The 14,858-nt window shown below is 51.5% G+C and overlaps 1 protein-coding gene across 1 annotated transcript in view; it reads right to left on the reverse strand.

Annotated features, from left to right (window-relative positions):
- LOC131501612 (caskin-1-like) overlaps positions 1–14,858 on the reverse strand; it is a 539,735-nt gene that overhangs the window by 505,751 nt on the left and 19,126 nt on the right. The gene's annotated exons all lie outside the window — the stretch shown is intronic.

Genomic DNA, 14,858 nt, shown 5'->3' on the forward strand with positions numbered 1-14,858 from the left:
ATCCAAACCAGGCTTCAGACTCTGAGCTGTTAGCACAGAGCCCAATGCAGGGTTCGAACTCACGAACTGCGAGACCATGACCTGAGTCGAAGTTGGACGCTTAACCGACTGAGCCAGCCAGGCACCCCTAGAAAGAAAATGTTACTAAGCAAATTGTATGGAAGAGAAAGTACATCTACAGTATAGTACTGTACAAAATCTGCATATAAGTGGACCCATGCAATTCAAACCCACGTCGTTCAAGGATCAAGGAGTTTGAAATCGGGAAGTGTGACGCCTCCAGCCTTGTTCTTCTAGCTCAGGATTGCTTTTGCTGTTTCAGTCGTTTGTGGTTCCATGTGGATTTTACAATTGTTTTTCTTTTTTTTGTGAAGAATGCCATTAGAATTTTGATAGGAACTGTACTGAATCTGTAGACAGCTTTGGGTAGTATGGAGGTTTTAATAATATTAAATACAGGCTATCTGGGAAGATTACTTTTCGTGACGAATCATGAGTCTGGAATGTAACATACAAATTGGGGTGGCTCCTTCACACAAAGATACCCCCATTGGTCTATGCTATCCCCACCTTAATTTTAGGGAACCACCATGGTCCCTACCTCCCCCAATATGTGCTCCAAATGACTCGGTCTTTCTCATCACTGTGTCTGGTCCGAGGCTCAGCCCTTTCTATGCTGAACTGTTTGGGAGTGTTCATCTTTACCAGAGAATGTGCCAGTAGAATTTTTACCCAGGGAAAGTCTAGCAATTACTCAGAATACTGGCCACGGTGCCCATTCAAAGAGTGTATCAGCCACAGAAACTTGGTTTTTACGGAGATGTGATTTTTTTTTAAGTTGACTTATTTATTTTGAGAGAGCCAGGGAGAGTGTGAATAGGGGAGGGGCAGAGAGAGAGGGAGAATCCCAAGCAGGCTCCTCGAGATCAGTGCACAGAATCTGATGCAGGGCTCAATCTCACAATCTGAACTGCGAGATCTTTCAACTGATCGATAACACAGCTTTATACATTAAAGATATTAATGCTCCGTGGTGGCTGCTCCTGTTTCCAACTAGTCATTGGCCATAATTTTAATTATGAGATAGGCAGACAGAAGTTTAATTCTTGTGTGCTTAAGTTCACAATGGTGGTTTTATTTGCGTGGTTATCTTTTATTGTTCATTCTCTGTACTTTTATGCCAGAGCATGAAGAACTTTCCATCTTTTCCTCCATTCTGTGGTTCTGGGTTTTCACTTGAAACTCTTCATCCGTTTGGAATCGACTTTGGCCCCTAATGGTGAGGTAAAATCTAACCCGCCTGCTTTTTCCAGTGCTAACCTGTTGTTTCGTACTGTTTCCTCCCTGTCTTCTGACGCCTCCTTACCTCATGGCGCCTTCTTAAATCTCCCAGGGCCGGTTCCCAGGTGGTAGCAGGAGCCCCGTCTCACCAGCGTGGGAGCGCAGCCGGGAGGCTCGCGCGGCCAAGGTCAGACAGAGAGCTGGGGGACCACACGGACTCAAGTCCAGTTACTCTTTACTAGACTCCAGCTGCCCCACAGGAGTCTTCGTTTTCTTAAGCCCTCACCTAAAAGCTTTGAAAACATTATGGAACGGACTATCAGAAGAAGCCGATTATTCAGGGAAAGGAATTTCATGGGATCGCCAGATCTCATCATGGAGAGATGAGATAGCTGCCCATCTCAGCTTTTCTGGGCAAGGCTCTCACAGACGTCAAGTGTGTGTTCTGGAGAACAGCGGAACACCACCCACCTACATGGGAGGTAGACACCTGTAAACGGCGCTTCTCCACAGATGTGTTTCTAGCGTGGGAGCCGTGACTACACATCTCTCCAGGAGCTAGCCCGGGGTTCTTGGCCACGGGCTTGAAGAGGTCTGTGGAGTCCGCGAAATTCTCTGCCAATTTGTGTGTGTGGATGATTTTTGGGGGGGGGGGGGGAGAGGCCGTCAGAACCTCCCTGTAACATCTACAGGGAGCAAGGTTTCTATTCCTAAAGACTGTTCTAAGAGTCAAAGGCTGCAGTTAAGTCCACTGCCCTGTGACCTGCTGATCACTTCTTTAGAAGTTATGTTAACATATATTGCTGGGGCGCCGGGGTGGCTCAGTCAATTAAGCATCCGACGTCAGCTCCTGTCACGATCTCGCGATGTGTAGGTTTGAGCCCCGTGTTGGGCTCTGTGCTGACAGCTCAGAGCCCGGAGCCTGCTTCGGATTCTGTGTCTCCCTCTCTCTCTGCCCCTCCCCTGCTCACATTTTCTCTCTCTCTCTCTCTCTCAAAAATAAAAACCTTTTAAAAATTAAAACTAACGAACAAATAAAAACCTATTGCCACATAGGCTCCATTTCAAATTTCTCTTCCAGTTCCTTCCTCAGTCCAAGTGCACTGTGATTGTTTTCTCCATACGGTTAGGCTACCTCGATTCAGTATTCTGCCTTTAAGCCACACGCCTGCCAACCTTATGACTGAGCCTTGGAACAAAGGCTCAAACATCAGACACACTACAAGGTGTGTGGCTCCAAAAGCAGAGGGAAAATGCTTGTAGATTTCCACTGAGAACCACTCAGATTAGGACATTCGCACTTAAACACGACTTCACCTTACCACATTTCTGGAACGCCTAATTAGGGTGAAATCACACGCCCTTTAGACAATATTGCTAGAAACAATTATACAGCTACACATTATTTTCGAGTCTAACCAATTACATGAGGGATGAAAAAGAAATTGCTGAAAGAAAAGGAAAAGGAGAAATAAAAACATAGACAATACATAGGTAGAAATCCAAAGAAGTAACAAAAATGATCAGCTGTGACTAATTTAGCACATCTTTATTTAGTACATAAAGATATAGACAGACATTAACATCACTCACGTTTGCCAACTGAACTAATCAGGCACTCTTCCAATGACAACAAAGCCCTCAGGAAGCACAGAAAACCTTTGTGTGTAGAAAGAGATGTGCCAGGCTCATGGGAAAGGACATCAATCCTCCCCAAAGTTTAGTTCACAGATATGCCAGGCCATCAATGCCTGGGATTTACTTATTTTTGGGTTCTCAGGACCCACCCCATAGCAGGGACCCACTAAATATATGGATTAATGTGCTCTCGACCAATCACAATCATAGCATTTTTCTAGGAACTAGAAACGATACCAAAATTCACTTCTACACAGAAATGGGAGACAGCAACTGTAAAAGGAAAGCCAAAGGAGCCCAGCTCTGCCAGATTGAGAACACATTACACACCCACAGTTATTATTAGCACAGTGTGGTGTCGGTGCGCACAAACACACCCACCCGAAGCCACGTGTCGATGAAAACAAAGTCAACAGAAAGTCGAGGCAGGTGTGAGAATTCTATGGTTCAAAAAAGAGAAGCATCTGAAACGAATGGAAAAGCGAATAATCACTGCGTCACCGACTTCAGTAAATAACATCCAGACATAACCCGAATCACGCCAACCCCTCCCTTCTTCGCCCCTAAAGCCATGGTGCTAACTAGTTTCTCACGTCAGTCCCATGCCATTGTCCTGCTCTGGGGGCCATCACCTCTCCCTTAGGCTGCTGCCATCGCTTCCTGCTTCCTGACTCGACTTTCACTCGTGTCCCTTCCCCTTCCTCCACAGTCCTGGCTCACCTGCCACCACAGGACACCTCCTCAATCACCAGCTTGGCTTCCTCAACCTTCTGCACAGATGGGCTCCCCCAATTCTACTGCAGTGGTCCTCAAACCACGATCCCCCAAAACTGGCCCGGAAGCTTTTCGAACAATGGTCCTCCACCGATGAGCACAAAGGCCGATCGATACTGCCCGTCTCTAAGAGTCGACGTCCACGGCCACAGGTGTTCGTGTGTTTTAGTCCTGCCATCTTGGGGTTGTCTGAGGAACGTTACACATCCTAGCGTGTCCAAGAAGGTAAAAGCCATGAGAGTAGTGAAAAGGTTCTAAGGGGAGATGAACAAGCATGATGCAAATTAAGGACATGAGAAGCTTCACTGTGAGAAATGATGCCTCCACAGATGTTCACAGACACATATGGGGCACATTCATTTCAACCTTAGCAGAAAAAATTAAAAATTGTCTATTTTGGGGAAAGATGGCTGTCAGTTATTATTAAGCAAAGAAAATAAGGGTACACTGGTTTTAAACCTTGTTTATTAATGTTGATTTATTTTGAGAGAAGAGAGAAGAGAGAGAGAGAAGAGAGAGAGAGAGAGAGAGAGAGAGAGAGAGAGAGAGAATGAATCCTAAGCAGGCTTCAAGCTATCAGCGCAGAGCCTGACACGGGATGGGGCTCGAACCCATGAACCGTGGGATCATGACCTGAGCCGAAATCAAGAGCTGGTTACTTAACTATGAGCCACCTAAGTCCCCTGATTTCAGAGCTTCAAAGCTTTTAAGAACCAACTTACTCTATCTATTGGATGGAAATGCATCCAGAGACTTGTGAATTTAAACACCACAATTGCTCTGGACTTAAGAACATATGGATCTACAAACAGCCGTTAGTTCACTACCTCATTGGAAAATAAGAGCTGGACAGACTTTTTCCACTGCTAGCAATCAGATAGCGTTGCCTTTTTCCAATTTAAAGCAAACAAACAAAACATGAAGTTAAAGGACAAGATTAGGTTAGGTTTCCCCCGAGAATTTTTCTTCTCCCTGGGAATTCTCTACCACCCATCACCCCTACCTTCCTGTTCTCAAGATTATTCAGGTGTCCCATGTCCGAGAAGGCTTCACGGACCCCTGGGCACGTCTCAGCGACCCCATGCCAGCGCCCACGCTACATCTATCCTGCACCCACCGTACCTAGTGAAGTAGAAGTACTTTCGTGTATTTCCCCAAGGTACAGACGGGCATGGGTTCAAGTGGCCAGTCCTGTCTATGCATCAAAGTATCCAGCGACCATGTGGCAGGTACCAAGCTGGTAGACTTCTAAATGTTCACACTGACAGGGAGCTGGTCACTGCTTGGAAGAATTTCTGTGCAGTTCTGAACATTTATTTTCATTTGAGTACCTGGTCACTCAGTCTACCATTTCTACTATAAACGCTTTAGGAGGCAGAAATTTAACGAACCCATTCAGAAATGATAGAAAAACTGCTAATGAAACATGAATGGAGAGATCAAGTGGACAACCAGGCCGAAGTATCTCTGATAAGGAAGACACTTAAAAAAAAGAACTGTGAGAAAGGACAGAGAGAACCATGCTGGGACCAATCAAAAGGAAGGAGTCTAGGCAAGGAATGAATAAGCTGTAATTCACAGGGAATAGCAAGACTTCAGAAACGAGTCTTGAAACCTGGAGAGCTGAGATGAACTTAATATTGCTTTCGTGTCACTGGCTACAAAGAGGCTCCTCCTATTCAAAAGCAGTTTCTTCTATAAACCACAGGGTCGGTCGGATTTTCAACAGAATCCGCTTTATTTTCTGAATCTTGTATCAAACCTGTACCTAGTCGTGAATGCGTTCCCTCAAGATTCTGTCCCTGCACTCATTACGTAATGTACCTGAGGATAAGAACGTGAACTTGTTTACCTTGTCATGTATAAATAAATCAAGATGTGGCATTCATACTTCCTAAGGCCTGCTAGAGTAAGTACAACCGGCTGTATTCAAATTATCTGCTTGTAGGTCTCTCTCCCCACTCAAATTCCTAGGAATCCGTTATCTTTTTCACCCCAGCATTTGACAGGTTCTCAGCAGACAGGTGTTGAACCGAAACTGGCGATTAAAAAACGAAATTGACAACTGGCAATTAAATGACCAAATAACACATACAGAAAACTCATCAAGAAATACAAATATGGGACACATTCATTTCAACCTTAACAGAAAAAATTAAAATAGGTAGATTTTTTACAAGACAGCATCTAATGTTACCAGCCTAACGGTGAAACACGACATTCATCATATCACGCACGGTGACATACGATCCAGTATAAATTATCTGCCGCACCGTAACTCAATGACAGCACTATCGTTTCACAGACAATTTAGCAATACTAGGATGACATAAAATGTCCTCCGAACGTCATGATGTCATCAGAAGAAAATAATTTAGAGAGGAATAGCTATGACCATTAAAATTTCGATTGGCCATGTCGGACCAAAGTGGAGGCCCAGACGTCCCACGTATGGATAAAATCCAGCTCAAGCTAGCTAAGCCGGTTGGAAGACAATTGTGAGTCCAGGTTAAAAAAAAAAAACAAAAAACAGTTCAAACCGTAAGAGACTCTTAAATACGGAGAACAAACTGAGAGTTGATGGGGGGTGGGGGGGGGAGAGGAAAGCGGGTGATGGGCCTTGAGGAGAGCACCTGTTGGGATGAACACTGGGTGTTGTATGGAAACCAATTTGACAGTACATTTCATTAAAAAAAAAAAAAAAGAAGAAAGAAAAAACCCCGCAAGCTTGAACTAACTAAGGCCACCGAGAGGCAGAGACCAAGTCAGAGATGGTCCAGAGGCAGAGCTGCCAGATGGCAGGGAGAGCCTGGATATAAAGAAGATGGAGGAGAAAGAGGGGGATCGCAGGTGACAGAGGAGATGTGGTTTCCGGCATTCAGTGCGCCAGGGCGGGTGTCCACAAACTCTTCCTGCAAAGGGCCAGGCGGTAAATAGCATGGGCTCCGTGGGCCATACGGTCACCGTGAGATCTGCTTGACTGTACTGCTGCAGTGCGTGGCTGTGATCCAATAACCCTTTTTCACAAAACAGGCAGTGGGCAGGATTTGGCCTACAGGCCAGAGGTTGCTGACCCACGGCCTAAGGAATACAGGGAAAGAAGGCCAATTTGAGGATGCAGTTCATGAGCTGAATTCCAGCAGGACATTTCAATAGAGAAGTTCAAGGCAAAGATCAATCTGGAGATGAAGAGATGCCAGGACTAGAGACATAAAATTAAGGAGCACCCAGAGGGGGGGTCAGTCTTGATCAAGCATCTTGATCTTAAGCCGAGACTCTTGATCTCGGCTCAGGTCACGATCTCCCGGTTTGTGAGTTTGAGCCTCGCGTCAGGCTCCACCCTCACAGCGTGGAGCCTGCTTGGGATTCTCTTTTCCTCTCTCTCTGCCCCTTCCCTGCTTGTGTGTGCTCCCTCTGTCTCTCTCTCTCTCGCTCTCGCTCTCTCTCTCAAAATAAATAAATAAACTTAAAAAAAAAAGACATCAAGTTGAAAGTCATCAGCCGTGTGGCGGTAGGTATGGGGATAGGACCAGGGATACGGTCTGAGAGGACAGAAGATGAGGCACACCTCCCAGTCCAAATACGGGGGCGCACATGCAACGGCACTTCAGATCACTGTGGCCCTGGAAAGGCAGGGACATTATAATCTAACCCCCCTTAACTCAAACTTTTTAAAAAAGAGGGCCCTATTTTCACTTGGGGTTCTCATTCCCTTTTCCAAAATAAATAAACATTAAACTTTCAAATTCACAGAAGAGAACGAAAACTTCCCACTGGCTAGAAAATAAGGGAGTGCTCCAGTGTTTTTTTCTTTTGAAATATTTTACGCTCCAAAATTATATACTAGGGGGTATAGCTCAGGGATAGAGCATCTGACTGCAAAATTATGTGACATATACGTAAAGCACAACGAACGATGATAAAGCAAACGTCCCATCCCCATCTCAAGAAAGCGTTCACTACCAAAACACCACGGTCCAACTTTTCGTTCAGTAAGAATCAGTCTCGCACCCGGAGGTCAGAGCAGGCAGCCCAAGGCCAGATAAAGCTTGCAGATATATTTTCTCTGGCCTACGTCCAGCGGTTTCTTTTCTTTTCCTTTTTCACTGCTGATACTTAAGTATCGATAAACTTCACAAAAAAATCAGCGTTCTGGAGTATCCTTAAAAGTGGGAAGATGGGTGTTCCTGCACCCACATTCCCCATGTCCACAGGTAGCTAGACTTGCCAAGAGCAAGCAAGCCCGTGCAATGAGCTAGTTTTGCTATTCCTCGCCTCTCTCTACTGCCTTACATCTACCTTCCCTTCGCTTATTAATTTTACCTGCCTGGCACTTGAGTCTGTGACCCCTAGTTACAGAACATCATTGTGGTTTCTAACTTTTTGGAGTAAGGGGGTATTACGTAGAGTAAAAGGCAAAACAACAAAACAAAAAACAAAAAACCATCTCAGACTCTCTCAATAGGAGCATTACTACTCAGTAAACCAGCTCCATAAGCCCTTATCCATCATTTTGAAATCTAAAAAACAAGGTGTTTTGGCAACTTATTTGCTAACAAAACTTGACCTGAACTAATATGAAACCATTTACAATCTTTAAGTGTTCCATTTAGCATGAAGTACCTTTATATTTTCACTCTAGAAATATTAACATATTCAACGAAGGGCTGCTGACGCACACCATGGATTATACAGTAACAGCATATGTATATTTTTACTTTTCTAAAATCTGAAAAAGGGGCGCCTGGGTGGCTCCGTTGGTTAAGCGTCCGACTTTGGCTCGGGTCATGGTCTCGCGGTCCGTGAGTTCGAGCCCCGCGTCAGGCCCTTTGCTGACAGCTCAGAGCCTGGGCAGGGGGCGGGGTGGGGGGGAGGCCTGGGGAAAGCTTGGGTCCAGACCCCAGAGGACGATGCTCAGCGGGGCGGGGCAATGGGCGGCGGGGACCCGCGCGGGGGGCGTCCCGGGAGGCCGGCCCGCCCCGCTGTTCCCGGGCGCTCGGACGGTGGCTCCGAGCTGGGTGCCTGGCCGCTGCGTGGCCCAGCCCTCCTCCCTGGCCCGCAGCGGACCCGGCGCAGAGCGGGCGGCAGGGTGGCCGGGCCGGAGCGCGGGGCCCCTACACCGACCCCCGGTCCCCGGCCCGCGCGCTCTCGGCCGGCCCGGCACGGCTCACTCACCTGCCCACGGTCTGCTTGGCGAGCTGCTTCATGTGGTTCAAGGGCAGCGGCGGCCCGCGGGGCTCGGGCCTGGTGCGGCTACATCGCTTCCAGGCCGAGGCCGAGGCGGAGGCGGAGGCGGAGGCGGCGGCGGCGGCGGCGGCGGCGCCGCCGGCAGCGGCTGCTGCCGCTGCTGCGCCTGCTGCGGCTGATCCTCTGGCAGCGGCGGCGGCTGCGCCGGCTTCGTCTGCTGCTGCGGCTGCCCCTGCGGCTGCTGCGGCGGCGGGGGCTGCGCCCGCTGCACCTGCTGCTGCCGCTGCGGCTGCTGTTGGTGCGGCTACTGTGGCAGCGGCGGCTGCGCCTCCGGCGGCTGAGCCTCCTGCGGCTGCTACTGCGGCGGCTGAGCGGCGGCGGCGGCGGCGGCTGCTCCCGGGCCGGAGCTCCGCCCTCGCCGCCTGGCTGCTGCTGCGGCTACTGAGGCGGCGGCGGCGGCGCTTCCTGCGGCCGCTACTGCGGCGGCTGAGCGGCGGCCGCGGCGGCGGCGGCGGCTGCTCCCGGGCCGGAGCTCCGCCCTCGCCGCCTGGCTGCTGCTGCGGCTACTGAGGCGGCGGCGGCGGCGCTTCCTGCGGCTGCTACTGCGGCGGCTGAGCGGCGGCGGCGGCGGCGGCTGCTCCCGGGCCGGAGCTCCGCCCTCGCCGCCTGGCTGCTGCTGCGGCTACTGAGGCGGCGGCGGCGGCGCTTCCTGCGGCTGCTACTGCGGCGGCGGCGGCGGCTGCTCCCGGGCCGGAGCTCCGCCCTCGCCGCCTGGCTGCTGCTGCGGCTACTGAGGCGGCGGCGGCGACGCTTCCTGCGGCTGCTACTGCGGCGGCTGAGCGGCGGCCGCGGCGGCGGCTGCAACCCGGCCGGAGCTCCGCCCTCGCCGCCTGGCTGCTGCTGCGGTTACTGCGGCGTGGCGGCGGCGCTTCCTGCGGCTGCTACTGCGGCGGCTGAGCGGCGGCCGCGGCGGCGGCGGCGGCTGCTCCCGGGCCGGAGCTCCGCCCTCGCCGCCTGGCTGCTGCTGCGGCTACTGAGGCGGCGGCGGCGGCGCTTCCTGCGGCTGCTACTGCGGCGGCTGAGCGGCGGCGGCGGCGGCGGCTGCTCCCGGGCCGGAGCTCCGCCCTCGCCGCCTGGCTGCTGCTGCGGCTACTGAGGCGGCGGCGGCGGCGCTTCCTGCGGCTGCTACTGCGGCGGCGGCGGCGGCTGCTCCCGGGCCGGAGCTCCGCCCTCGCCGCCTGGCTGCTGCTGCGGCTACTGAGGCGGCGGCGGCGACGCTTCCTGCGGCTGCTACTGCGGCGGCTGAGCGGCGGCCGCGGCGGCGGCTGCAACCCGGCCGGAGCTCCGCCCTCGCCGCCTGGCTGCTGCTGCGGTTACTGCGGCGTGGCGGCGGCGCTTCCTGCGGCTGCTACTGCGGCGGCTGAGCGGCGGCCGCGGCGGCGGCGGCGGCTGCTCCCGGGCCGGAGCTCCGCCCTCGCCGCCTGGCTGCTGCTGCGGCCACTGAGGCGGCGGCGGCGGCGCTTCCTGCGGCTGCTACTGCGGCGGCTGAGCGGCGGCGGCGGCGGCGGCTGCTCCCGGGCCGGGGCTCCGCCCTCGCCGCCTGGCTGCTGCTGCGGCTACTGAGGCGGCGGCGGCGGCGCTTCCTGCGACTGCTACTGCGGCGGCTGAGCGGCGGCCGCGGCGGCGGCTGCTCCCCGGCCGGAGCTCCGCCCTCGCCGCCTGGCTGCTGCTGCGGTTACTGCGGCGCGGCGGCGGCGTTTCCTGCGGCTGCTACTGCGGCGGCTGAGCGGTGGCTGCGCGGCTGCTGCTCCCGGGCCGGAGCCCCGCCCTCGCCGCGTCACTTCCAGGGGCGCCTCCCGCCTGGGGCCGCGCGGGGCCGGGATGGCAGATGATCGCCAGGCTCGGGCGCGGCGCGCGGCCTGTCCCCCGCCGCCCCCCCCAACCTGGGCTGCCCCGCCCAGCGAGCGGAGCCCCGCGTTCAGGCGCCGCCTTGGTGGGAGGGGGCAGCAGGCGCCAGTGGCGTGACCCCGCGGTCCTGGAGGCCGGGAACAGCCACACCCGGGCACGGGGCGGGGAGGTAGTGGGGGGGGGGGGGCGATGGTGGGAGAGGAAGACGGGAGGGTTTGGGGTACCCGGGAGCTTCCGGATGCCCCCGTTAGGACTGTGGCCATGCGCGGGTGTAGACCTGTTTCTACGCTCCCGGGTGGATGGGTGCTGTCACTGTGTACATTTCATGTCAATTACAAGAAATTGTTACCTGGAAACCACAAGCTGCAGAGCCCTGTGCGCTTTGATTGGACTTCCCGGAAAGTCCAGGGCCGGTCGCATTTTCCGCCGCAGGTGCTCACAGGCACCTGGGGACCGCCAGGGATGGCCGCGGGGCAGTGGGGGGAGGGTAAGGGGTGGGAGGTCATGGGCAGGGGTCGCGCGGACCCTAGCAGCCCCGTGTGAGGTGTGGCGTTGCCTAGAAACGCCTGATTGTGATTTGATCAGTAGCCTCCCGCAGCCCTCCCTTTGGAGACACTTAGCGGGACTGTCTGACTGCGCTGGACGCTTTTTGCCGAGCGGACCAGGTCAGTTCTGTGACCCGCGGCGATGTCCTTTTCGTTTGGTGGCCTGGGCCATTCCCTAGAGCAAGTGGGTGGCGGTGTGGCTTCCTTCACTGACCGCATCTCTGAGGTCATCAAAGATGTGCGGATGGAGGGAACCGAAAAGGTGGGAGAAGGGCCTGACTCTGACCGAAAAGAGAGTGAAGGGAGTCGGGAAACCTTAAGATGGGAGAATCAGAGACTTAAACGTCTTTGTAGTCACCTGGAAGAGAAGTATGAAGCCTCGGAGCTTCAAATAAAGCGGCAGACTCTTAGCTACCGATACGAGCTACAACAGAAAGAGGTAGAAATGAAACTTCTTAAAGTGAGACAGATAGGGCTCAAGAACCAGTTGCTGAAGCTCCAATCAGCCCTTCGATCAACCACAGCGTCCCCTTCCTTGGGTTACGGTATCAACTACTTTGCTTCAGCTTCCCCGGGGAATGACCTGGACTTCGCTGACCTCATTTGGTCACAACAAGAAATAAGCAGACTGTCAAATGAAGTTTTAAGACTGGAGGCTGAAGTTAGCCACTGGAAGCATTTTTCCCAGACTTCAGCACCGGGAGCGAATAGCCACGAGCAAAATGAAATCTACAAACTGCAGGTTACCATCAGGGAACTTGAACAGAATCGAAATGAGGCAATGGATGACCATCAACTTGAAAAGGCAGTACTGCAGAACGTCTATCAACAGACACTGGCAGAAATACGTCGCAGGTACCATCAAAAGGCAAAAGGCTATGAAAAAAGAATCAAAGAACTGGAAAATCTGTTAGAGAAGGACGACTCTGGACTCAGAGCAGCTGAGGAGTCTGTCATTGAGGATATGCAAAACACCATTCAAGTGCTACAGACTGAAAAAGTGGAGTCTACCAGGAAAATTGAAGAACTTGAGGACACCGTAAGATACATCAATAACCAATTATCTTCGGTAGAAAGTGAGAGAGACGCTTTAAGGAGAGAATGGGACCGGGTCAATGAGGAAAAGAAAGAGAGGACTGAAGAACGTGAATCGCAGCCTTCCGCGTTGAGGCCAAGTGATACAGTGACGGAAAAGGAAAGAGTTCTTTCCGAGAGTACAGCAGTGGAAGAAGCGTCTGGACCGCGGCAAGTGCTGTCCGATGCGGAAAAGGAGATGACGCCACGGTGTAGCTTAACCCAGGGTGACAATCTCATTGGAGACGATCTGAAACTTGAAGGGCGAGTCTACGTTTTAGAACAAGAAAACTCATCAGGTCAAGGACGGGAAGCGCTTCAACTGTCACTTTGGAAAGTGAGCCATGAGCAGGAAGTGATTGAAGGTACGGCTCCAGGAGGTGTGAATTTGGATTCAGAAGTAGAGCATTTCAGATGTGACTTGGAGGCCGACGGACAAAAATCCACTCAGGGTAGGACCGAGAAGGAACTCCCAACAGCAGAGCTGGGGGAGTTCGATGGACAGAAACAAACTACACGGCCCAGGGTTTTGAGGAGAGGCCAGCGATCAGAACAACAAAATGAAGGCAACGGCATCAACGGCAAAGTGGAACACGATCTCAGTGACGAAAAGAGAGCTTGTCCATTTGAAGAGGAGCAAACGGACACAGCTAAAGAGTTAGATGCGCAAAACGAAGAATCACCTCAGAGTCAATCGGCCGTTAATGATTTGCGTCGGTCAGATCCGTCGCAAATACGTAATTTAAACATCCCGAAGGAGAACGCTGAACTCAAGGAACACATGAAACAAGAGGAGGAGGAATCTGCTAGCGCTGAGAAGGAGCCAGCACCGTCTCTTAATCAAGACTCTGACAATACTGTTGGAGATGACTCACTTAAGGGGAGGGAGACGACGGTTAGAAAGTTGCAGCAAAGCCTTTCAGAAATGGAAGAGCTGAATGGCAATTTAAAGAAAGCTGCTTGCAACCTCACGGTGGAAAATGGAAAGCTGGTTTTGGAGCTTGAAGACGTAAGACGTCGGCTGGAAGAAACTACTGTCTGTAACCGTAAGAATTCTCTGGAAAAAAAGTCTATTACGCGGGCCTTGAAAATAGAAAAAGGACAGTTAATAGTAAAATTGTGCCGGGCTGAAAAGAAGCTGTTGGAGAAAACAGCCAGGTATGAGCAAGCTATTCAAGAACTGACCGACACGTATAACTTGTCTAAGTCGTCCTCCCAGTTAGAGCAGGAGTGTTTAATTCAACGCAGTCAAGAGAAAGACGATGAAATACTACAACTCAAAAAGAGTGTTGAGCAGATGGATGCCGACCATAGAGAAACTAAGGAAATGCTCTCCTCTGCTCTGGAGGAGCATAAGCGATTGACACGACTTATTCAAGACAAAGAAATCTGTATCGAAAAACTTGAAAGAAGGCCAGAGCTCCAGGAGCTATTAGAGAAGTACGTCCAAGTCTTAAGAGAAAACGAAATTTTACAGCAAACCGTGGAGGAGCAAGACGTTCGTCTTGCATCCACGAGAGAAGAGAATGCATTTCTGCAAGACGAACTGGAGTGTCTGCGAGAAGACGGCCAAACTGTACCTGTGGCCGACCCGCAAACGCAAGACCGTATCATGGAACTGGAATGCGAGGTGTATGAGCTGAATGCAGAAAGAGTTCGTCTGGAAGACGAAATCAAACAACAACAAAAGATCATTGAGGATCAACGCCAGGGTAAGCTGCAATGGCTTCGTGCTTTACAAGACCAGAAACGGAAGACAGATGATCTCACGCGCCAGCATGAGCAAATGAACGTTAAACACGCCCAGCTCCTTTCAGCGAAAGATGAGGAGATTAAGATTTTGCAGGACACGATAGAGGAAATGAAAACCCTGATCCTTCAAAAACCCAGCACATTCCTACAACACATTCTGACGTTTTTCAAGTAACAACGATTCAGCATCTTCCTGTAGAAACACGGAAGTGAAAAGCATGATTCATCTAAAGCTGAAACTGAAAGATTAAGTAAAAGGAACAAAAGGACAAGAATTGGAGATTAAAAATTAAAAAAAAAAAACATAAAAAAAAAAAGAATTGGAGAATAAACTCCTCACTGAAAAGAACATCTGATTAACTGAACAGATCGATCGATCACCCATCCAAAGATGAGACCGGTAAACTCACTCAGATTATCCGGCAAAAAGATTTGGAGACAGAGGACCGCCCCAGCAGGACATCTGTGGCTTCCTACAACCAGAATGTGGCAAACCTTCAGCAGCAGTTGCAAGGTATGCTTTGGAAAGAGAACAAGTATTAGCTGCCTTCCAGGAGAACTAGGGAAAACAGTAATCTGAACAGAGAGTATCACAAAATGCCAGATAGAATTGTTGCCAAAGAAGCATATCTCATGTAGCTGTAAGATGAAAAGATTCACTAGAATCGAATTCACTAGAATTCGATTCACTAGAATTCG

The sequence above is a fragment of the Neofelis nebulosa genome, chromosome 18, assembly GCF_028018385.1.
Source record: "Neofelis nebulosa isolate mNeoNeb1 chromosome 18, mNeoNeb1.pri, whole genome shotgun sequence".
Taxonomy (NCBI): domain Eukaryota; kingdom Metazoa; phylum Chordata; class Mammalia; order Carnivora; family Felidae; genus Neofelis; species Neofelis nebulosa.